Genomic DNA, 24,287 nt, shown 5'->3' on the forward strand with positions numbered 1-24,287 from the left:
AGAACGGCGTGACCCCCGTGGACACGTGCTTCGTGTTGTTGTAGGCGAACTCGGCGAGAGGCAGGTAATCCACCCACGTCGCAGGCTGTTGATTCGCATAACATCTCAGGTACTGCTGCATGATGGCATTGACCCGCTCCGCTTGCCCGTTGGTCTGCGGGTGTCTAGCCGACGCCAGGTTGATCTTGACGTTCAGGAAGCCCATCAGCCTCTGCCAGAAGTTCGAGATGAACTGTCGCCCTCGGTCGGACAGAATAGACCGCGGCACACCGTGAACCTTGAACACGTGGTCTATGAACAGTTTGGCGGTTTGTTCCGCCGTGGCCACCTTCGCACACGGAATGAAATGTGCCATCTTGGAGAACAAGTCCACCACCACCAGCACAGCCGTCTTGCCCCTCGAGCTGGGCAGATCCGTGACAAAGTCCAGGGCCACTCTCTCCCATGGTTCGAACGGAGTTTGCAGCGGTTCCAGCAGTCCGGCCGGCGGTCTGTGCACTGGTTTGGCCCTCTGGCAGGTGTCACACCTCGCCACGTAGTCCGCGACTTCCCCTCTCATTCCGGGCCACCAGAAGTCTCTGGCTACTAATTCCACCGTCTTCTCCTTGCCAAAGTGCCCGGCAGTGGGCGCGTCGTGCAGCTGCTGCAGTACCTTGGCGCGAAGTTCGTCTCCCGGCACGTAGATGGCCCCTTTACGGATGAGCAAACCATCTCGCAGCTGGAACTCGTCGGTCGCTGCCGTGCCCCTGTGCACCTCTGCCATCTTTGCTTGCGCGAAGGAGTCATCCTGCAACGCTCGTCGCACCGCCTCCAGGTCAACTGTTGCCGCCGCGCACGCCCACACTGTCGGTGCGAAGATGTGCATGGCGGCCGCTGGCGTTGCCTCCTCCAGATACTGTGGCTTACGGGAGAGAGCATCCGCCATGATGTTGGTGTCCCCCGGGACATACTCTATTCGGAAGTCGAAATTCGCAAAGAACTCAGCCCAACGTATCTGCCTCTGGTTCAGGAACTGTGCCGTGCGCCAGTGCTCTAGATTCTTGTGGTCCGTGCAGACCTGCACCGTGTGCTTGGCGCCGATCAGGAAGTGCCTCCACGCTTTGAATGCTGCATGAATGGCCAGCAACTCCCTGTCCCAGATGGTGTAGTTCTGTTCGGACTTGCTGAGCTTCCTTGAGTAAAATGCTCCCGGCCTCCAAACCCCCTGCGGGTCTTTCTGCAGCAGGACTGCTCCCACGGCTCTGTCCGAAGCGTCTGTCTCCACCCTCATCGGCCTGCTGGGGTTGACATGAAGCAGCTGCTCTTCCGACGCGAAGAGACGCTTGAGTGCCTGAAAGGACTGCTCCGCCTGCTCTGTCCAGATGAACTTCTTTTTCTTGGAGCTGAGCGTGTCCGTGATGGCCGCTGTCTGCATGGCAAAGCCTTTGATAAACTTGCGATAAAAGTTCGCGAAGCCGACAAACCGTTGGACCTCCTTCCGGTTGCGTGGGCTTTTCCAATCCAACACTGCTCGGACCTTGGCGCTGTCCATGGCGAGCCCCTTGTCAGACAACTTGTAGCCCAGGAAATCCACCTCGGTCACGTCGAATTGGCACTTCTCCAGCTTGGCGTAAAGCCTATGTTGCTGTAGCCTGCTCAGCACTTCCTTGACATGTCTGTCATGCTCCTGCTGCGATTCCGAAAAGATCAGGATGTCATCCAAGAAACAGACGCACGTCTTGTAGAGGAGCCCCGCCAACACGTGATGCATGAAAGCTTGAAAAACGTGGGAACCATTTTGCAATCCAAAAGGCATAACTCTATATTCGTAGGTGCCCAGGGGCGTGAACATGGCTGTCTTCCACTCATCTCCTTCCCGCATGCGAATGAGGTTGTACGCCCCTCGCAGGTCCAACTTGGTGAACACGCTGCCCTTCCGTACCTTTGCGAGGAGGTCGTCGATTCGGGGCATGGGGAAGTCCGATGGCTTGGTCACACTGTTCAAGATGCGATAGTCCACTACAAGTCTTTTTTGGGGCGTGTCCCGCTTCTTAACAAAGAATACCGGACTGCCCCCCGCTGCCTTGGACTCTCGGATGAAACCGCGCTCCAAATTATGATCTATGAACTCTTTGAGTTCCTGCAGTTCGTCCTCAGACATGGAATACAGCTTCCCTTTGGGCAGCGCCGCCCCCGGCAGCAGGTCAATTTTGCAGTCATATGGTCTGTGGGGGGGTAGCCTGTCTGCCTCCTTCTCGCAGAAAACCTCCAAAAATTCTGCGTACTTGTGGGGAACCGCTTGCAGCGTGCCTAGCTGCAGCTGTGACTCCTCTTCCTCTCCTTCCTGCCGGGGCACGATGCAGTGTTCAGCGCAAAAGGAAGAGCCGAAGGTCAGCTGCCTCTGGTACCAAGCCAGCGTCGGGCTGTGCTTGTCCAGCCAACTCATGCCCAATACAATGGGCGTGTCCGATAGTTGAGTGACATTGAAGCTGATGATTTCCCTGTGATTCCCAAGTCGCATCACCATTGGTGGCGTCTGCTTCACCACTTGCCCCCCTAGCAGCTCCCTGCCATCCACCGTGACAACCTGCAGGGGCAGCGTGGCAGGCAGCAACTGTATAGCGTGCCGGTCGACAAAGTCCTGCCCTATAAAGTCCGCATTGCTTCCGGAGTCAATGGTGATTGGCACGTCCATGGTGATTCCATTGGGCAGCTGGAGCGACGCGGTGAGCCTCACTACTGGTTTGGGCGGGAGGGGGTCCATGGGCTGTAAAATCTCTGGGGACTGCTTCACTGACACGTCTGGCTGGGCCCCAGTGCCTCTTTCTCCAGCCAGACTCCGTCGTTTCCCTGCTGTGGTTCTCCTTGCTGCGTTGCTGCAGTTACCATTGCTGAGGCTGCAGTGTGCTTGTGGAGCCTCTGGGGACACTCTTTCGCCATATGCTGTGGATCATCGCAGATGTAACACTTCCTGTTCCCTCTAGGAGGCTTCGCTTTCACTGCTGCCGGTGCTAGGGCTCTGGCTGCTGACTGAGCCCTTGCACCTCCAACCTCCATAGGTTCCGCTCCTCCTCCTGGCGGAGGCGTGGATTGCGCACGCGCTGCTTCTCTGGGAAGGAAGGAGGAGCCCCTGGCTGGTTCGCGCCCTCCACGCCCTTCGTCCCTGCTCCACGGACGTTCTTCCAGCCGCACCCCCACCGCCAGCGCCCTCTGAACGATCTCCTGGCTGGTCCGGGGTCTCTCCCGCCTCGCAATTTCATCTTTAACCGAGCCGTGCAATCCCTCCCAAAACAGGTCTCTTACAGGAGCCGAATCTCTGTCCCATTCCAGAGCACTGACCAAAGCGAAAAAGCGGGCATGGTACTGCCTTACGCTGGCCCTCCCTTGCTTCAGTCCATGTATCTGCTGCCGAGCAAGATCCACGTCAATGCTTGACAAAAAGCACCCATCCATCGCTTTAATAAAGGCATCCGCATTTTGGAGCGCCGGATCCTTATCTCTCCACAAATTGCGCAGCCATGCTTTAGCATCTCCATGCAAATGGGACATGATGAATCCCACCTTCTCTTGCTCATCTCTAAAGTCTTTGTTCAGCAGTTGCAGTGCACACATTACATCTGCTCTAAAGTTGGGGTACTGTTGCAAATTCCCATCGAAGTGAGAGACCAGACCGCCTGTTCGTCTCCCCAACCCAATCCCCTCCGGTTTGGGTGTCAGTTGCCCATGCTTCGTAAGCACTTCCAACCTGACCTGGAGATCCCTGTAGGCGGCAGCTGCGTCCTCCTCTCTCTTCCTGGATGCAAGAGCCTCGGCATTCAGTCGTGACACTGGTTCTCTGAGTTCCGCTATCTGCTGTTCGGCCGTCATTTTGTCTGCCGTTCGTGAGCTCGCTAGTAGGCACCCGCTTTCTCTCCTCTCCGCGAGGCTGTAGATGCCCACAATTTATGGAGACGGAGCTTACTGTCAGAGTTGCTTCCAGATCCTAGCTCACAGAGGATCACGCTAGCCAGCGATCATTAAATAAAAGTCTTTATTGAGTTACAGTTTCCATTCTCAAGCTGCTGCGTGCAACCCTACGTCTAATGGTTAGATCGGCGAAGCTCCGTCTGAGTCTCCGCCCCTTGTACACCAACTTAATATCCTAGCCCTGCTCCACCTTTTCCGCCTGACTGTTCTTCTCTGGGTCCCTCTGCCCCCCGGGGTCTCTTCCTTCCGGGATTCCTCTGACGCTGACGCTGACCCCCCTGACTCTTCTCCCTCCTTTCGGCGGGCTTTAGGAGCTGGCTCCCTTTCCGGGCTGCCTACTGCGCCACCTTCCTGTGCATTTGAACTTGGCACGCGCGCCCAACCTTCCACCTTCCGTCTGACCGTTTCTTCGCTCCCCGATGGAGGTGTGGCCACTCCTGACTCGTGCCCTCCCCCCTGTTGTGAGCTGCCAGCGCTTGATCCCTGGCGCCCTTCCTCTTCCCTGCTCTCTGGCGGTGACGCTGGTCCCGATTTCCAACTGCTCCCCTCTGAGTCCCCTCTGGCTCTATCTTCCTGGGGTGTCCCCCTAGGCTCCCCCCTTGCCCTGGCCACTGGTGCTCCTTTCTGTGAATCTTCTGATTCACTGGAAAGACTCGGAGATCTCGGGTCGTCATCATCACTCATCTGTTCTTCTGCCTCCTCCCCCTCGCTCTCTGTTTCCTCCCTTGCCCTTGCCTCTGCTCCTGAACCCCTGACAACTATGAATTATGGAAAGGATTTGCTGTGATTATTATTAATCAGGATACAAGAAAAGGGAGGAGGAGGAGGTCAAAGTAAGAAGGTATTGAAAGTGGAGAATTTGAGAATGATGGTTGTCAGAGCTGGCTCCAGGTCCCAGCTCACAGAGGACCAACGCTAGCCGGCAGTAATGTACAAAAGTCTTTATTGAAGTACAGTTTCCATTTTCAAGCCGCAGCGCCCCAGCTCTACGTCTAGGGGTTAGATCGGCGAAGCTCCATCTGAGTCTCCGCCCCCTGTACACCAGTTTAAGATTCTAGCCTTACTCCACCTCTTCCGTCTCTCCTTTCTCCTCTGGGTCCTGCTACCCCCCGGGGTCCCTTCCTTCCTGGATTCTTCTGACGCTGACGTTGACCCCCCTGACTCCTCCCCCTCTTTTCGGCGGGCTTTGGGACCTGGCTCCCTATCCGGGCTGCCAACTGCGCCGCCCTCCTGTACATTTGAACTTGGCGCGCGCGCCCAGCCTTCAACCTTCCTCTCGACCGTTTCCTCGCTCCCCGATGGAGGCGTGGCCAATCCTGACTCATGTCCTCCCACTGGCAGTGCGCCGCCTGATCCCGATGCCTGGGACTCCTCCCCCCTACTGCACTCTGGTGTGGACGCTGGTCCTGATTTCCAACTGCTGCTCTCTGAGTCCCCTCTGGCCCCTTCTTCCTGGGGTGTCCCCCTAGGCACCCCCCTTGCTCTGACCATGGGAGCCCCTTTCTGTGAATCTTCCGATTCGCTGGAAAGACTCAGAGACCTCGGACCGCTGTCATCGCTAACATTTCCTTCGGACTCCTCCCCCTCGCTCTCTATTTCCTCCCTTTCCTGTGCCTCTGCTCCTGAACCCCTGACAATGGTTTTATTTTTTATTTTTATTTTTCTGTCTTGTCTTTTTTGTGTGTGTAATTTTTTAAAAAAAATTCCAATAAATATCATTTTAAAAAAAAAACTACTGTAATTATATTTCAAATATTCTTTGAAAACCTCCCATTTTGAAACAAATTCCAGTTTTGATTTATTCTTTATTTTTTCTGGTACACCATCTAATTCAGCATATTCTGTCAGCTTTTGAATCCATTCATGTATAGAGGGAATTTCAATACTCTTCCATTTTGCCGCGATGAGAACTCTTGCTGCCGCCGTAGCGTATAAAAAGATACCCTTCATTTTTTTGCGGAATATCCAAATTTGTAACTCCCAGGAGATAGTCCTCTGTTGTTGTTTTTTAATAAAAGAGATCCTTAGAATTTTTGGCAGTTCTGAGTGAATACTCTCCCAGAATATCAGTATTTTCTTACATAACCACCACATGTGGTAGAAAGTTCCTGAATTATCACCGCATCTCCAGCAATTACTTGGCACATTTTTATACATTTTTGAAAGTTTCCAGGTGTTAAGTACCATCGGTGTTGCATTTTTAGAAAGTTCTCTCTAATAGTATAACAATTTTTGAATTTCCAATTGTTCTTCCACAGATTTTCCCATTGGGACATAATTATTGAATGGCCAAAATCTTGTGACCACCTCACCATGGCCGCTGTTACCTCCTCCTCTTTGACTTTCCAGTCAAGGAGGTGTTGGTAAGTTTTGGAAAGAGTTTTTCTTTTAGAATTTACAAGATCAGATTCAAATCGGGAAGTTTCTGTATAGAACCCCTTTTGTTTATCAGATTTAAATTTTTCAAATATCTGTTGGTAATGGAACCAGTCTGAGATGTATTCTCTTATTTCCTCGAAGCTTTTTAATTTTAGTTGGTTATCTTCGTCTTTTAGAAGTGTTTTATATGTTGGCCAACTTTCGAGTATTTTTCCTTTTTACAGCTGTGCCTTCTATTGTAGAAGCCCACCACAGGACTTTAGGCTCCATCAGATCTTTACAATTTTCCCATATTGCAAAGAGTGACTTTCTAATTATATGATTGGTGAAGTTTTTATGAATTTTGGCATGCCATCCCCATCGGTTGTCAAAACCTTCCAAAGCCAGGAGGTCCGGGTCCTGCAATGTGCACCAGTCTTTTAGCCAGGTGAAGCAGGCTGCCTCATAGTAGAATTTCAGGTCGGGAAAGGAAAAGCCTCCTCTCTCATTTATATCTATTAAGATCAGGTGTTTAATTCTGGGCTTCTTCCCTTCCCACAAGAATTTGGAAATTTCTCTTTGCCATATCTTGAGTCAGTCCACTTCACCCAGTATTGAAATCATTTGAAATAAAAAGATTAATTTTGGAAGCACAATCATCTTTATAATGGAAATCCTGTCCAGAAATGTTAATTTTAGTTTACTCCAGGTTTCAAGGTTTTTTCTAATCTCTAACCAAGTTTTTGTATAGTTGTCCTGAAATAAATTTATATTCTTAGGGGTGATCCGAATACCCAGATATTTCACTTTTTGAGAGATTTTCAGGCCCGATATTTTTTTCTAAATCATCCTTTTCCTTCGTAGTTACATTTTAAAAAAGCAGTTTTGTTTTTGTTATATTCAGCTTAAAGCCTGCCACTTCTCCAAAATCTTTAATCAGCTCCAGCACTCTTTCCCAACTTTCTTTAGGATTTTCAGTCATAACAAGTAGATCATCAGCAAAAGCTTTAATCTTTTACGTTTTGTTTCCCAGAGTGATGCCTTTAACAAGCTGGTCCTTTCTTATCTGATTGTTCAAGATTTCCATCACCAAAATAAATATCAGTGGTGACAGTGGGCAGCTCTGTCTGGTTCCCTAATAATAATAATAATAATAATAATAATAATAATAATAATTTATTATTTATACCCTGCCCATCTGGCTGGGTTTCCCCAGCCACTCTGGGCGGCTTCCAAAAGAATATTAAAATACTATGTTACATCAAACATTAAAAGCTTCCCTAAACAGGGCTGCCTTCAGATGTCTTCTAAAAGTCTGGTAGTTGTTGTTCTCTTTGACATCTGGTGGGAGGGCGTTCCACAGGGAGGGCGCCACTACCGAGAAGGCCCTCTGCCTGGTTCCCTGTAACTTGGCTTCTCGCAGTGAGGGAACCGCCAGAAGGCCCTCGGTGCTGGACCTCAGTGTCCGGGTAGAACGATGGAGGTGGAGACGCTCCTTCAGGTATACTGGACCGAGGCCGTTTAGGGCTTTAAAGGTCAGCACCAACACTTTGAATTGTGCTCGGAAACGTACTGGGAGCCAATGTAGGTCTTTCAAGACCGGTGTTATATGGTCTCGGCGGCTGTTCCCAGTCACCAGTCTGGCTGCTGCATTCTGGATTAGTTGTAGTTTCCGGGTCACCTTCAAAGGTAGCCCCACGTAGAGCGCATTGCAGTAGTCCAAGCGGGAGATAACCAGAGCATGCACCACTCTGGCAAGGCAGTCCGCGGGCAGATAGGGTCTCAACCTACGTACCAGATGGAGCTGGTACACAGCTGCCCTGGACACGGATTTAACCTGTGCCTCCATGGACAGCTGTGAGTCCAAAATGACTCCCAGGCTGCGCACCTGGTCCTTCAGGGGCACGGTTACCCCATTCAGGACCAGGGAATCCCCCACACCTGCCCGCCTCCTGTCCCCCAGAAACAGTACTTCTGTCTTGTCAGGATTCAATCTCAATCTGTTTGCCGCCATCCATCCTCCAACCGCCTCCAGACACTCACACAGGACTGTCACCGCCTTCACTGGTTCTGATTTGAAAGAAAGGTAGAGCTGGGTATCATCTGCATACTGATGAACACCCAGCCCAAACCCCCTGATGATCTCTCCCAGCGGCTGCATGTAGATGTTGAAAAGCATGGGGGAGAGGACAGAACCCTGAGGCACCCCACAAGTGAGAGCCCAGGGGTCTGAACACTCATCCCCCACCACCACTTTCTGAACACGGCCCAGGAGGAAGGAGCGAAACCACTGTATGACAGTGCCCCCAGCTCCCAGCCCCTCAAGACGGTCCAGAAGGATGTTATGGTCGATGGTATCAAACGCCGCTGAGAGATCCAGCAGAACTAGGAAACAGCTCTCACCTTTGTCCCTAGCCCGCCGGAGATCATCAACCAGTGCGACCAAGGCAGTTTCAGTCCCATGATGAGGCCTGAATCCCGATTGGAAGGGATCCAAATGGTCCGCTTCTTCCAGGCGTGCCTGGAGTTGTTCAGCAACTACTCGCTCAATCACCTTGCCCAAGAATGGAAGATTTGAGACTGGGCGATAGTTGGCCATCGTGGCCGCATCTAAAGATGGTTTTTTAAGAAGCGGTTTAATAACCGCCTCTTTCAGCGGGTCTGGGAAGGCTCCCTCACGGAGGGAAGCATTCACCACCCCACGAAGCCCATCGCCCAGCCCTTCCCGGCTAGCTTTTATAAGCCAGGATGGGCAAGGATCAAGGAGACAGGTGGTTGGTTTCACTCGTCCAAGCAGCCTGTCCACATCCTCGGAGGTAACAGATTGGAATTGACTCCACGCAATTTGACTAGACAGGACTCTAGCACTCTCCCGCCCCGGCCCTGCTCCCACGGTGGCGTCTACCTCTTCCCGAATCTGAGCGACTTTATCTGCAAAAAACTTTGCAAAATCATTGCAGGAGATCATGTGGCCCGTACTGGGCCCCGATGTAGCAGGTGGTTCCGCTAAATTGCGGACCACCTGAAAAAGTCTCCTGCTGCTGTTTTCTGCAGATGCAATAGAGGTGGCGAAGAAGGCCTTCTTCGCCGTCGCTACCGCCACTTGGTAGGCTCGACACTGAGCTCTAACCTGTGTCCGGTCAGCTTCAGAATGGGTCATCCGCCACCGGCGCTCTAGCCGTCTCAACGATTGTTTCATTGCCCTCGGATCCGTGGAAAACCACGGGGCTGTCCGGGCTCCATGCAATCGGAGAGGGCGCTTCGGAGCCAAACAGTCAATAGCCCTGGTTAACTCCACATTCCAGCGGGCCACCAGGGAATCAGCTGAAAGGCCATCAACATGGGATAAAGCATCCCCTACCGCTCTCTGGAAACCATTTGGATCCATTAAGTGGCGGGGGCGGACCATCCGAATCGGTCCCACCTCCCTGCAGAGGGGAAGGGTCGCGGAGAAGTCAAGTTGCACCAGGAAGTGGTCTGACCATGGCACTTCTTTTGTTTCGCTTTTACTTAGTGTCAGAACACCAACATCCATGGAGGTAAACACCAGGTCCAAGGCATTCCGCGGCTATGGGTTGGGCCAAACTTATTCAGGGACAGCCCCATGGAGGCCATGCTTTCCACGAAGTCCCGAGCAGCCCCTTGTAAGGTTGTGTCGGCATGGATATTAAAATCCCCTAGGACAACCAAACTAGGTGTCTCCAGGAGAACATCCGCCACAACCTGAAGCAGCTCGGGCAGGGAATCCTTGGTGCAGCGGGGAGGTCGGTACACCAAAAGGAATCCTGTACTGCCCCTATTGCCCAACTTCCAGAACATGCACTCAGAGAACTGGGTCTTCCTAATAGGACGCCTGGTGCAAACTAATGACTTCCTAAAAATCACTGCAACCCCCCCTCCCCGCCCACAAGGCCTGGGTTGCTGTGCGTAAGAGAAACCTGGTGGACAAGCAGCAGCAAGAACAGGCCCATCTGCTTCATCCAACCAAGTCTCTGTTACACAAGCCAGGTCAAATCCTCCATCCATGATCAAGTCATGGATGGCAGTGGTCTTATGAATCATTGACCTGGCATTGCACAGCAGCACCTTCAGGCTATGTGGGTATCCCTTGCTGATTCTAGTATCCGTCCGGACAGGACCAGACCCGGAGGCAGGGATAGTCCTCAGACAACGACTAAACCTGCCTCCTCTGTAATGACATGGTCTGGTCTTAGCGTAACTCCTCCTCCTACCCGTGATCACTGAGATCGGTTGTCCCAGCGCATCCCCCTCTGTGGAACATACCCCAGCCATTTTGTTGGCTGGGACCCACTCCCCGGCAGCCCTGGCCATCCCCTTAAGAACAAAATAAGACCTTAAAACAATAAAAAAACCCAGAAAACAAAAAACAATACAAATGAAAAACTATAAAAATTACAAATCCATTAAAATCAAACAAATTCCCAACTAAACATCCATCCCACCCCCATCCCCGTCCCCGCATATACAAAAAATAAAAGGAAAAGGGAAAGGAACATTTTAAAACATTTTAAAAAGAACTCTGCGCCCCTCTGGATCCCCCTGGGCTGCAGCAGCAGTGACAGCAACCGTCCCTGTGAGGCCTGTCAGGCCCTGCCCTGGGCCAGGTGGTGAGTGGCAGGAAGGAGCAGGGCCTTCAGACACCCACACAGGAGAGTCCTCCCGGGCAGCAGAGCGCAGCAGTCCCTGTGAGTCCTTCAGGCCCCGCCCTGGGCCAGATGGTGAGTGGCAGGAAGGAGCAGGGCCCTCAGACACTCACACAGGAGAGTCCTCCTGGGCAGCAGACGCAGCAGTCCCTGTGAGTCCTTCAGGCCCCACCCTGGGCCAGATGGTGAGTGGCAGGAAGGAGCAGGGCCCTCAGACACTCACACAGGAGAGTCCTCCTGGGCAGCAGACGCAGCAGTCCCTGTGAGTCCTTCAGGCCCCGCCCTGGGCCAGATGGTGAGTGGCAGGAAGGAGCAGGACCCTCAGAAACCCACACAGGAGAGTCTTCCTGGGCAGCAGAGCGCAGCAGTCCCTGTGAGTCCTTCAGGCCCCGCCCTGTGCCAGATGGTGAGTGGCAGGAAGGAGCAGGACCCTCAGAAACCCACACAGGAGAGTCCTCCTGGGCAGCAGAGCACAGCAGTCCCTGTGAGTCCTTCAGGCCCCGCCCTGGGCCAGATGGTGAGTGGCAGGAAGGAGCAGGGCCCTCAGACACCCACACAGGAGAGTCCTCCTGGGCAGCAGAGCGCAGCAGTCCTTATGAGGCCTCAGGCCCCGCCCTGGGCCAGGTGGTGAGTGGCAGGAAGGAGCAGGGCCCTCAGACACCCACACAGGAGAGTCCTCCTGGGCAGCAGAGCGCAGCAGTCCCTGTGAGTCCTTCAGGCCCTGCCCTGGGCCAGATGGTGAGTGGCAGGAAGGAGCAGGGCCCTCAGACACTCACACAGGAGAGTCCTCCTGGGCAGCAGACGCAGCAGTCCCTGTGAGTCCTTCAGGCCCCACCCTGGGCCAGATGGTGAGTGGCAGGAAGGAGCAGGGCCCTCAGACACTCACACAGGAGAGTCCTCCTGGGCAGCAGACGCAGCAGTCCCTGTGAGTCCTTCAGGCCCCGCCCTGGGCCAGATGGTGAGTGGCAGGAAGGAGCAGGTCCCTCAGAAACCCACACAGGAGAGTCCTCCTGGGCAGCAGACGCAGCAGTCCCTGTGAGTCCTTCAGGCCCCGCCCTGGGCCAGATGGTGAGTGGCAGGAAGGAGCAGTTCCCTTATTTACTTTGCACTCCTTTGTAATTCTTCCATTGATGATTAGTTTTGCAAATTGTTCTGAATTTGTTTATTCCTTTGCAAGTATTTTATCCAAGTCCGATTTCTTCCATTAAATTTTTCATAAACGTCCAGGACACATTGTCAAAAGCCTTTTCGGTGTCCACCAACATAATAGCTGCTGATTTATCAATTTTAAGATCCAGATATTCTAACACATTAATCACACATCTAATATTGGATTGCATACATCGTCCAGGAAGAAATCCAGTTTGATCTTTATGAATTATCTCTTTCAGCACTGTCTTTAGTCTATTTGCAAGAATGTCCGTGAATATCTTATAGTCGTTGTTTAACAGTGCAATGGGTACTATAATTGGCCATGTTTGAGGCATCCGTTCCCTGTTTGTGGAGTAATGAAACTGTCCCTCCAAGTTTTCGGTAAAGTTTTCCATTTATCAATGGAGTGTATCTGAAGAAGTGTGCTTGCACACGAAAGCTCATACCAAGAACTAACTTAGTTGGTCTTAAAGGTGCTACTGGAAGGATTTTTTTTATTTTGACTATGGCAGACCAACACGGCTACCTATCTGTAACTTTAATTTTATTGATAATTCTATCATCCTATTTCTTCTTTATTTGCCAGACCAGAAGTTTGCCTGATTTGTTTGCAAACTCAAAATTTCTATGTCTCAGCCATTTTATCTTCCACTCTATCTCTTCATTTATTATCATGGAGAATTGTGTCTGTAGTATTTTTATACTTTGCTTGATTAATTCATCGTCTGGATTTGGAATAGTATCCTTTCCTTTTTTCTAATTTTCTCCCAGATCTCCATTTTCTTCTTCTCCTTTATTTTCCTTTGGAATGTTTTTTGTTTTATGAAGAAGCCTCTTATAACGACCTTTTAGCCTTTTCTTATTTTCCTCTAAACTTAACCCAAACTGCCTTATGATCTGAGATTGTCCTTGGATGGATTTCACCTTTTATAATATTATTTAATAAATCCTTTGTAGTCCAAATTGCATCGATTTGTCCCACCGATTTATGTGGCTCCAAATAATGTGTAAATTCTTTCTCTTTTGGATTCTTAAACCTCCAAGCATCATACAAATTCAGGAGTTCTATTAATTGGAAAAATGTAGTTGGGAGTTTATTCTGTCTCCTTTCTTCTTTACTGTTCTATCCATATTCAGATTGACTACTCCATTAAAATCTCCTAATAATATCCCCCCCCCCCAAATACTCTATAGCTTTTTCTTCCAAAAATTGATAAAATTCAGATTTTCTTTCAGATTTGGTGCATAAACTCCAGTAACTATCACTTTTTCAATATTGAATTTAACTTCTATAATCACTATTCGACCTTCTTCATCATTGTAAAGCAATTTTGGCTACAGCTGAGGTTTTACATAGATTACCACTCCTCTCTTTTATTCTTTACTTTATGTGATAAACTCAAGCCCCAATCTTTTATTATTTAATACTCTTTTATGTTTTTCCGCTACATGGGTTTCTTGCAGACAGATTAGATCATATTTTTGCTTAACCAGAATATGTTCAACCTTATTCCTTTTTTATTTTTCATTTAAATCATTTACATTCCAGGTAATAAATTTATAATTCATACTTTATTCCAAATGAAAAGTCAACAGGTTAAAAAAAAAAAAGGTTTGTACATTCAAGGTCTCAATACACTTTTAATATTTTTTTTAAGTAAATTCCTTTCTTAGGTCTGTCTCCTTAACTCTCAGCTGTTTGTTCAATTTCCTCTGATTCTCCCATCAATTGCCTTTTTCCTCCAAGCTCTTTCCAGTACTTTCTCCAGAACTTGTCTGCATCTAATGCAGAGAAGCACTTTCTGCATTTCCCTTTGAAGAAAAAGAAGATGCCTTCAGGATACTCCCACCAATAGTCCACTGCCTTTGCCTTTAGTGCCTTGGCCAAAGGTTTATAGGTGTCTCTCTTTTTTATCAGTTGGTTTGGGATAATCTTGTGGTAGATAATATCATTTCCTTCCGTTTTTAATTTTTTCTTGTTACTAACTTGTAAGATTTTATTTCTGAAATCCATAGAATTAAAAGAGACTAAACAATCAGCCAGCCAGTTATTTGCTTTTGCTACATTAGATTTGACTCTAAAAGCTTTTTCTATTTTTTGTGCTACTTCTGCTTCCTCTAGATCTAACCATGCTGCTAGCTCTTTTGAGATTTTTTGTTCAGTTATTTCCTCTGTGCCCTCCGATAGTCCCCTGAATCTTAAGGTATTCTCCCTTCTCTGCATTTGCAGCATCAAAATAGAGTCCAGAGTTGATTCCTGCTGCACTTTCAAATCTGCTGTTTCTTTCTTTATCTTATTGCATTCCCTTTTCAACTCTCTGTTTTCATTCTGTAATTTTTTTTTAGCTTCCTCTACATTCTGTTTTTTACCTTTAAGGTCCTGCACTATTTTCCTCAGTTCTGAATTTTTTTGTACTAAATTGTTGACCTGAGTTGATAACTCTGCTGTTATTTTCACATTTTCATCTATTTTAACTCCCATTGAAATAAGTTTTTCTTATATAAAGATGAACATGGGAGAGTAGTGGTGGTACAGATGGTGTTTCATGGAGAAAAAATAGTTGTGGTTGGAATATACGCCCCGAATGAGAAAAAATCAGCTTTCTTTTTGGAATTAGATAATATACTAATGGAATGGATGGACCAGAAAATGATATTGATGGGAGATTTTAATGGGGTGGTGACGCCGAATATGGATAGATTAACAAAAAGACAAGATGGGAAAGAAGGTAAACTACCACGATCTTTCTTCGACATGGTAAATAATTTGGGATTGACGGATGTTTGGAGGTTTAAAAACCCTACTGCAAAACAATTCACTTTTTTTTCAAATCCGAATCAGAGCTGGGGGAGGATAGACAGTATTTGGGTCTCGAGGGAATTGGTACAGAATTTAATTAAGTCTGAAATTTGGCCTCGAACTTTATCTGATCATAGTGCGGTTTCCATGGAGTTAAAAGGTAGAGAGGTTAAAACAGCCAGATGGAGAATGAATGAATATTTATTCAATGATCAAAGGATAGTAAATAAGGCTATAGAAACAATTGAAGAATACTTTAGGTGGAATTTAAATGGAGAAACTTCCATAGAGATGGTGTGGGACGCAGGAAAAGCGGTCATGAGGGGTTTTTTGATTCAGAAAAATACCCAATTAAGAAAAGAAAAAGAAAAAAAGAAAGAGCAGATTTTAACACAGATTATGGAAAATGAAAGAAAATTAACTGTTAACCCTAGTGAAGAGAGTTTAAAACAGAACTTAAAAATACTACAAGCTAAATTTGCTACAATAATTAACCAAGAGATAGAGTGGAAAATTAAGAGGATGAATCAAAAGAACTTTGAGTCCGCAAATAAGATAGGGAAATATCTAGCGTGGCAGTTGAGAGAAAGGAAGAAGTTGAGTACGATCAGTAAAATAAAAGAAGGAGATATTGTCAGGGGTTCGGGAGCAGAGGCAAGGGCAAGGGAGGAAACAGAGAGCGAGGGAGAGGAGGCAGAAGAAAAGATGAGTGATGACGACGACCCGAGATCTCCGAGTCTTTCCAGTGAATCAGAAGATTCACAGAAAGGAGCACCAGTGGCCAGGGCAAGGGGGGAGCCTAGGGGGACACCCCAGGAAGATAGAGCCAGAGGGGACTCAGAGGGGAGCAGTTGGAAATCAGGACCAGCGTCACCGCCAGAGAGCAGGGAAGAGGAAGGGCGCCAGGGATCAAGCGCTGGCAGCTCACAACAGGGGGGAGGGCACGAGTCAGGAGTGGCCACACCTCCATCGGGGAGCGAAGAAACGGTCAGACGGAAGGTGGAAGGTTGGGCGCGCGTGCCAAGTTCAAATGCACAGGAAGGTGGCGCAGTAGGCAGCCCGGAAAGGGAGCCAGGTCCTAAAGCCCGCCGAAAGGAGGGAGAAGAGTCAGGGGGGTCAGCGTCAGCGTCAGAGGAATCCCGGAAGGAAGAGACCCCGGGGGGCAGAGGGACCCAGAGAAGAACAGTCAGGCGGAAAAGGTGGAGCAAGGCTAGGATATTAAGTTGGTGTACAAGGGGCGGAGACTCAGATGGAGCTTCGCCGATCTAACCATGAGACGTAGAGTTGCACGCAGCAGCTTGAGAATGGAAACTGTAACTCAATAAAGACTTTTATTTAATGATCGCTGGCTAGCGTGATCCTCTGTGAGCTAGGATCTGGAAGCAGCTCTGACAGTAAGCTCCATCCCTAGATTGTGGGCATCTACGTCCTCGCGGAGAGGAGAGAAAGCGGGTGCCTACTAGCGAGCTCACGAACGGCAGACAACATGACGGCCGAACAGCAGATAGTGGAACTCAGAGAAGCAGTGACACGACTGAATGCCGAGGCTCTTGCATCCAGGAAGAGAGAGGAGGACGCAGCTGCCGCCTACAGGGATCTCCAGGTCAGGTTGGAAGTGCTTACGAAGCAAGGGCAACTGACACCCAAACCGGAGGGGATTGGGTTGGGGAGACGAACAGGCGGTCTGGTCTCTCACTTCGATGGGAATTTGCAACAGTACCCCAACTTTAGAGCAGATGTAATGTGTGCACTGCAACTGCTGAACAAAGACTTTAGAGATGAGCAAGAGAAGGTGGGATTCATCATGTCCCATTTGCATGGAGATGCTAAAGCATGGCTGCGCAATTTGTGGAGAGATAAGGATCCGGCGCTCCAAAATGCGGATGCCTTTATTAAAGCGATGGATGGGTGCTTTTTATCAAGCATTGACGTGGATCTTGCTCGGCAGGAGATACATGGACTGAAGCAAGGGAGGGCCAGCGTAAGGCAGTACCATGCCCGCTTTTTCGCTTTGGTCAGTGCCCTGGAATGGGACAGAGATTCGGCTCCTGTAAGAGACCTGTTTTGGGAGGGATTGCATGGCTCGGTTAAAGATGAAATTGCGAGGGGGGAGAGACCCCGGACCACGCAGGAGATCGTTCAGAGGGCGCTGGCGGTGGGGGTGCGGCTGGAAGAACGTCCGTGGAGCAGGGACGAAGGGCGTGGAGGGCGCGAACCAGCCAGGGGCTCCTCCTTCCTTCCCAGAGAAGCAGCGCGTGCGCAATCCACGCCTCCGCCAGGAGGAGGAGCGGAACCTATGGAGGTTGGAGGTGCAAGGGCTCAGTCAGCAGCCAGAGCCCTAGCACCGGCAGCAGTGAAAGCGAAGCCTCCTAGAGGGAACAGGAAGTGTTACATCTGCGATGATCCACAGCATATGGCGAAAGAGTGTCCCCAGAGGCTCCACAAGCACACTGCAGCCTCAGCAATGGTAACTGCAGCAACGCAGCAAGGACAACCACAGCAGGGAAACGAAGGAGTCTGGTTGGAGGAAGAGGCACTGGGGCCCAGCCAGACGTGTCAGTGAAGCAGTCCCCAGAGATTTTACAGCCCATGGACCCCCTCCCGCCCAAATCGGTAGTGAGGCTCACCGCGTCGCTCCAGCTGCCCAATGGAATCACCATGGACGTGCCAATCACCATTGACTCCGGAAGCAATGCGGACTTTATAGGGCAGGACTTTGTCGACCGGCACGCTATACAGTTGCTGCCTGCCACGCTGCCCCTGCAGGTTGTCACGGTGGATGGCAGGGAGCTGCTAGGGGGGCAAGTGGTGAAGCAGACGCCACCAATGGTGATGCGACTTGGGAATCACAGGGAAATCATCAGCTTCAATGTCACTCAACTATCGGACACGCCCATTGTATTGGGCATGAGTTGGCTGGACAAGCACAGCCCGACGCTGGCTTGGTACCAGGGGCAGCTGACCTTCGGCTCTTCCTTTTGCGCTGAACACTGCATCGTGCCCAGGCAGGAAGGAGGGGAAGAGGAGTCACAGCTGCAGCTAGGCACGCTGCAAGCGGTTCCCCACAAGTACGCAGAATTTTTGGAGGTTTTCTGCGAGAAAGAGGCAGACAGGCTACCCCCCCACAGACCATATGACTGCAAAATTGACCTGCTGCCGGGGGCGGCGCTGCCCAAAGGGAAGCTGTATTCCATGTCTGAGGACGAACTGCAGGAACTCAAAGAGTTCATAGATCATAATTTGGAGCGCGGTTTCATCCGAGAGTCCAAGGCAGCGGGGGGCAGTCCGGTATTCTTTGTTAAGAAGCGGGACACGCCCCAAAAAAGACTTGTAGTGGACTTTCGCATCTTGAACAGTGTGACCAAGCCATCGGACTTCCCCATGCCCCGAATCGACGACCTCCTCGCAAAGGTACGGAAGGGCAGAGTGTTCACCAAGTTGGACCTGCGAGGGGCATACAACCTCATTCGCATGCGGGAGGGAGATGAGTGGAAGACAGCCATGTTCACGCCCCTGGGCACCTACGAATATAGAGTTATGCCTTTTGGATTGCAAAATGGCTCCCACGTTTTTCAAGCTTTCATGCATCACGTGTTGGCGGGGCTCCTCTACAAGACGTGCGTCTGTTTCTTGGATGACATCCTGATCTTTTCGGAATCGCAGCAGGAGCATGACAGACACGTCAAGGAAGTGCTGAGCAGGCTACAGCAACATAGGCTTTACGCCAAGCTGGAGAAGTGCCAATTCGACGTGACCGAGGTGGATTTCCTGGGCTACAAGTTGTCTGATAAAGGGCTCGCCATGGACAGCGCCAAGGTCCGAGCAGTGTTGGATTGGAAAAGCCCACGCAACCGGAAGGAGGTCCAACGGTTTGTCGGCTTCGCGAACTTCTATCGCAAGTTTATCAAAGGCTTTGCGATGCAGACAGCGGCCATCACGGACACGCTCAGCTCCAAGAAAAAGAAGTTCATCTGGACAGAGCAGGCGGAGCAGTCCTTTCAGGCACTCAAGCGTCTCTTCGCGTCGGAAGAGCAGCTGCTTCATGTCAACCCCAGCAGGCCGATGAGGGTGGAGACAGACGTTTCGGACAGAGCCGTGGGAGCAGTCCTGCTGCAGAAAGACCCGCAGGGGGTTTGGAGGCCGGGAGCGTTTTACTCAAGGAAGCTCAGCAAGTCCGAACAGAACTACACCATCTGGGACAGGGAGTTGCTGGCCATTCATGCAGCGTTCAAAGCGTGGAGGCACTTCCTGATCGGCGCCAAGCACACGGTGCAGGTCTGCACGGACCACAAGAATCTAGAGCACTGGCGCACGGCACAGTTCCTGAACCAGAGGCAGATACGTTGGGCTGAGTTCTTTGCGAATTTCGACTTCCGAATAGAGTATGTCCCGGGGGACACCAACATCATGGCGGATGCTCTCTCCCGTAAGCCACAGTATCTGGAGGAGGCAACGCCAGCGGCCGCCATGCACATCTTCGCACCGACAGTGTGGGCGTGCGCGGCGGCAACAGTTGACCTGGATGCGGTGCGACGAGCGTTGCAGGATGACTCCTTCGCGCAAGCAAAGATGGCAGAGGTGCACAGGGGCACGGCAGCGACCGACGAGTTCCAGCTGCGAGATGGTTTGCTCATCCGTAAAGGGGCCATCTACGTGCCGGGAGACGAACTTCGCGCCAAGGTACTGCAGCAGCTGCACGACGCGCCCACTGCCGGGCACTTTGGCAAGGAGAAGACGGTGGAATTAGTAGCCAGAGACTTCTGGTGGCCCGGAATGAGAGGGGAAGTCGCGGACTACGTGGCGAGGTGTGACACCTGCCAGAGGTCCAAACCAGTGCACAGACCGCCGGCCGGACTGCTGGAACCGCTGCAAACTCCGTTCGAGCCATGGGAGGGAGTGGCCCTGGACTTTGTCACAGATCTGCCCAGCTCGAGGGGCAAGACGGCTGTGCTGGTGGTGGTGGATTTGTTCTCCAAGATGGCACATTTCATTCCGTGTGCGAAGGTGGCCACGGCGGAACAAACCGCCAAACTGTTCATAGACCACGTGTTCAAGGTTCACGGTCTGCCGCGGTCTATTCTGTCCGACCGAGGGCGACAGTTCATCTCAAACTTCTGGCAGAGGCTGATGGGCTTCCTGAACGTCAAGATCAACCTGGCGTCGGCTAGACACCCGCAGACCAACGGGCAAGCGGAGCGGGTCAATGCCATCATGCAGGAGTACCTGAGATGTTATGCGAATCAACAGCCTGCGATGTGGGTGGATTACCTGCCTCTCGCCGAGTTCGCCTACAACAACACGAAGCACGTGTCCACGGGGGTCACGCCGTTCTTCGCCAACAACGGGAGGCACCCTAGAACCTTCCCGGGACTGGAAAGAATGGGGGAGGGGGAGCCGCAGACAGCAGATGCGTTCGCGTCGGAGTTGCAGGAGGTCCACGATCAGCTGCGGCGGCACCTGGAGCTGGCTAAACACGCATACAAGGTACAAGCGGACAAACACAGAAGGGTTGGCGAAGAGATCCATGTGGGAGACTGGGTCTGGTTAGCAGCCCACGCAGTGCCGGCCAGGTCGTTGGCAAAGAAGAAACTAGGGCATAAACAACTGGGGCCCTACCAAGTCGACGAACAGGTCAACCCGGTGGCTTTCAGGCTGGCTCTTCCGGAGGGTTCCAGAATGCATCCGGTGTTCCACAGATCGGTGCTCACTCCCTACAAGGCACCTCACAGGTTTCAGGAACCAGGAACGGCACCGGGTCCGCTCCGAGAGAGAAACGGGCAAGGGGGAGTGGCACAGGAGGAGCGCATCAACGAAGTCACGGAGATTTTGGACTCCAGATGGGGGGAAGAGGGGGTAGAATACCTTCTCGCCAAGGAGGGCACCCCGGCCAGTGCCAACAGCTGGGTGCCGGGCTACGCTTTAGACGAACCTCTGCTCAAAGAAGAGTTTCATGCCCTCTTCCCACATAGGCCAATGCCAGCAGACTTTTTCGACGACTGGCTTTTCACGCCCACGCTTTCAGCCAGCACGTTCCGGGGGTTCGACTCGGACGAGGAACCGACACGAGACGCCCGTTCCCCAGAGGGGTCACCCTCGGGATCTGCTTCAGAACCCTCGTACTGGTGGGATGATCGACCAGAGGAGCAGTTCCGCAGAAGGTGGCTGGAGGGTCCAGGACGAGCAACGTCTCCAGAAGGCAACGAGGGAGAGACGGACATGGACGTTTTTGGGGACGACCCGGGTTTCGAGCACGGCGGCACAGAGATGGAAGCGGAGGTGACCGTCGTCAACGAGAGCAGGGAGGAAGAACCGGAAGACTTCGGATGGCGGCCCGCCACGGGAAGCGAACTGTATCCGACATTCGTCCCCCTGACACGGCAGCACCCAGATCCCACACCGGAAGGAGGGGAGGGGGGAAGAGGGGGCTTCGAGGGGGGGATGGATGTCAGGGGTTCAGGAGCAGAGGCAAGGGCAAGGGAGGAAACAGAGAGCGAGGGGGAGGAGGCAGAAGAAAAGATGAGTGATGACGACGACCCGAGATCTCCGAGTCTTTCCAGTGAATCAGAAGATTCACAGAAAGGAGCACCAGTGGCCAGGGCAAGGGGGGAGCCTAGGGGGACACCCCAGGAAGATAGAGCCAGAGGGGACTCAGAGGGGAGCAGTTGGAAATCGGGACCAGCGTCACCGCCAGAGAGCAGGGAAGAGGAAGGGCGCCAGGGATCAAGCGCTGGCAGCTCACAACAGGGGGGAGGGCACGAGTCAGGAGTGGCCACACCTCCATCGGGGAGCGAAGAAACGGTCAGACGGAAGGTGGAAGGTTGGGCGCGCGCGCCAAGTTCAAATGCACAGGAAGGTGGCGCAGTAGGCAGCCCGGAAAGGGAGCCAGGTCCTAAAGCCCGCCGAAAGGAGGGAGAAGAGTCAGGGGGGTCAGCGTCAGAGGAATCCCGGAAGGAAGAGACCCCGGGGGGCAGAGGGACCCAGAGAAGAACAGTCAGGCGGAAAAGGTGGAGCAAGGCTAGGATATTAAGTTGGTGTACAAGGGGCGGAGACTCAGACGGAGCTTCGCCGATCTAACCATTAGACGTAGGGTTGCACGCAGCAGCTTGAGAATGGAAACTGTAACTCAATAAAGACTTTTATTTAATGATCGCTGGCTAGCGTGATCCTCTGTGAGCTAGGATCTGGAAGCAACTCTGACACTTACCAAAAGGGTGAAGGGAAGTCAAAGGCTAAGGAGAGCCTAACGGTTATATTATTATTTTTTGTATGAGTGTATGCTTTCTTTTTGTATAGTATGAAAATAGGATGAATAATTTATGTTAAAATGTTTATTTTTGTATTTGTTAGTTCTTTTTTCTTTTTTTTTTTGTACAAATTCTGAATAAAAATTTACTTGCAAAAAAAAAAAAAGAAATAAGTTTTTCTTCTGTTGCTTTTGCATTCTTATTTACATGATTTTTAAAATCTTGGATGTCTTTCTTCAAACTTAAAATTAATTCTCTCATATCTAGTGGCTGGTCCATATCAATTTCAGAATTTCTCCCAATTTGTGAAGCAGATGTCAAGGCAATAAAAAACTATTTTACATTTAAAAGACAACTGAATGTCTGACGCTGTATTGTTTTATGTATTTGGTTGATAGCTGACCAGAATGGCTGGGGAAACCCAGTCAGATGGGCGGGGTATAAATATTAAATTATTATTATTATTATTATTAAAGCTGAAACTGCTGCAGAACCTGACATCACTATCAAATTCAATTATTTCACAAAGTAATTTGTCCTTTTTCTTTCTGTCTTACAGACTGGATATCAATTAAATGTAGCCTTTCTTTAATGCAATCACAACAATAAAACCAATCTGATAATTAATTCTACTAAATTCCGGCCTATATATTCACTGGTTCTTTATATCACCAAGTCTAATTAACTTCACTGTATATGTTTAAAATTAATTATAAACAATTATCTAATAAATTACAGCCTATCTTCAATACAACGATATCACAAATTCATAGAATCAAATAAATATAATAAATAATTCCAATCTTTGCATTCATTTTCTCATTCAGGGTAATAGATCACACATACACACTCACACACACATATGTAAAAACAGGTTGGCAGCTTAATTAATCAGGCACCTAGCAACAATACTAATGACATCCAATGGTAATATCAACTGCAGCGGCAACTGAAGAAGAAAGAAAACAAACAAACCAAACAAACTGAAAACAGAACAAAAACACAAGCAAAAAACAACAAAAAGAAAACAAAAAAGGGGGTGATGGGGGGAGGGAAAGGATAATGAAATAGGATTAAACCAACTTAAGAAGAAAAAGAGGGAGGAGAGAGAGGAAAAAAGAGGAAAAAGGGAGGGGGAAGAAGAGGGAAGAGAGAGAAAATAATAATGATGATGTTTATATATTGTAAAGGAATGAGAAAAGGGGGTGAAAATACAAAAAAAAAAAATAGACAGTAAAGGAAAAGCTGGGGAATACTTTCATTTAATAATGCACAGTGCAGTACTATTAAGATCTCGCTGGATATTACTCTTCCAGAGGTAACAGGAATGCTATTCCAGTAATGGGGTATAAAGTCTATAAAGCCATGTCGCTTTCAGCAGGTTATGGTGCAGCACTTTGGGATTTTCACTAGTTGCTGTCCTTGCAGTAATCACAGTAATTTGTCTAAGGAGTCTTATTGGAGGAGTGAATTTTTATTCACCAGCGGGTGTCGCTGTTTGGGAACCAATCGTTCATTCTCTGCGATTTTCGCTCCCCCTTTCAATCTCTTTCAGTTCTGTTCATTTCATTTCCATTCCTCAAACCAGGAAAATGTCGGACCAAGAAAATGTCAGATCGCATGAGTCAGCAGAGGCACTTTTAGACGCTGTTAGACTGATTTATACACCATTAACCGTCAGTAGCTATCCACAGCAAAAGTCAAACAGCAACTACAGCAGGGGAAAATAGCAACACTCTGTGGGGGGGGGGGCAGGGATCATAGAATCATAGAATCATAGAGTTGGAAGAGACCACAAGGGCCATCGAGTCCAACCCCCTGCCAAGCAGGAAACACCATCAGAGCACTCCTGACATATGGTTGTCAAGCCTCTGCTTAAAGACCTCCAAAGAAGGAGACTCCACCACACTCCTTGGCAGCAAATTCCACTGCCGAACAGCTCTTACTGTCAGGAGGTTCTTCCTAATGTTTAGGTGGAATCTTCTTTCTTGTAGTTTGGATCCATTGCTCCGTGTCCGCTTCTCTGGAGCAGCAGAAAACAACCTTTCTCCCTCCTCTAGGTGACATCCTTTTATATATTTGAACATGGCTATCATATCACCCCTTAACCTCCTCTTCTCCAGG

General features: G+C 50.1%; 1 protein-coding gene across 1 annotated transcript in view; it reads right to left on the minus strand.

The window, feature by feature from the left end:
- Positions 1–24,287, minus strand: part of LOC308481001 (uncharacterized protein) — a 424,851-nt gene that overhangs the window by 334,498 nt on the left and 66,066 nt on the right. The window lies entirely within an intron of this gene.

This window comes from Podarcis pityusensis (genome assembly GCF_964106645.2).
Source record: "Podarcis pityusensis genome assembly, chromosome: 7".
In the NCBI taxonomy this organism is placed as follows: Eukaryota; Metazoa; Chordata; class Lepidosauria; order Squamata; family Lacertidae; genus Podarcis; species Podarcis pityusensis.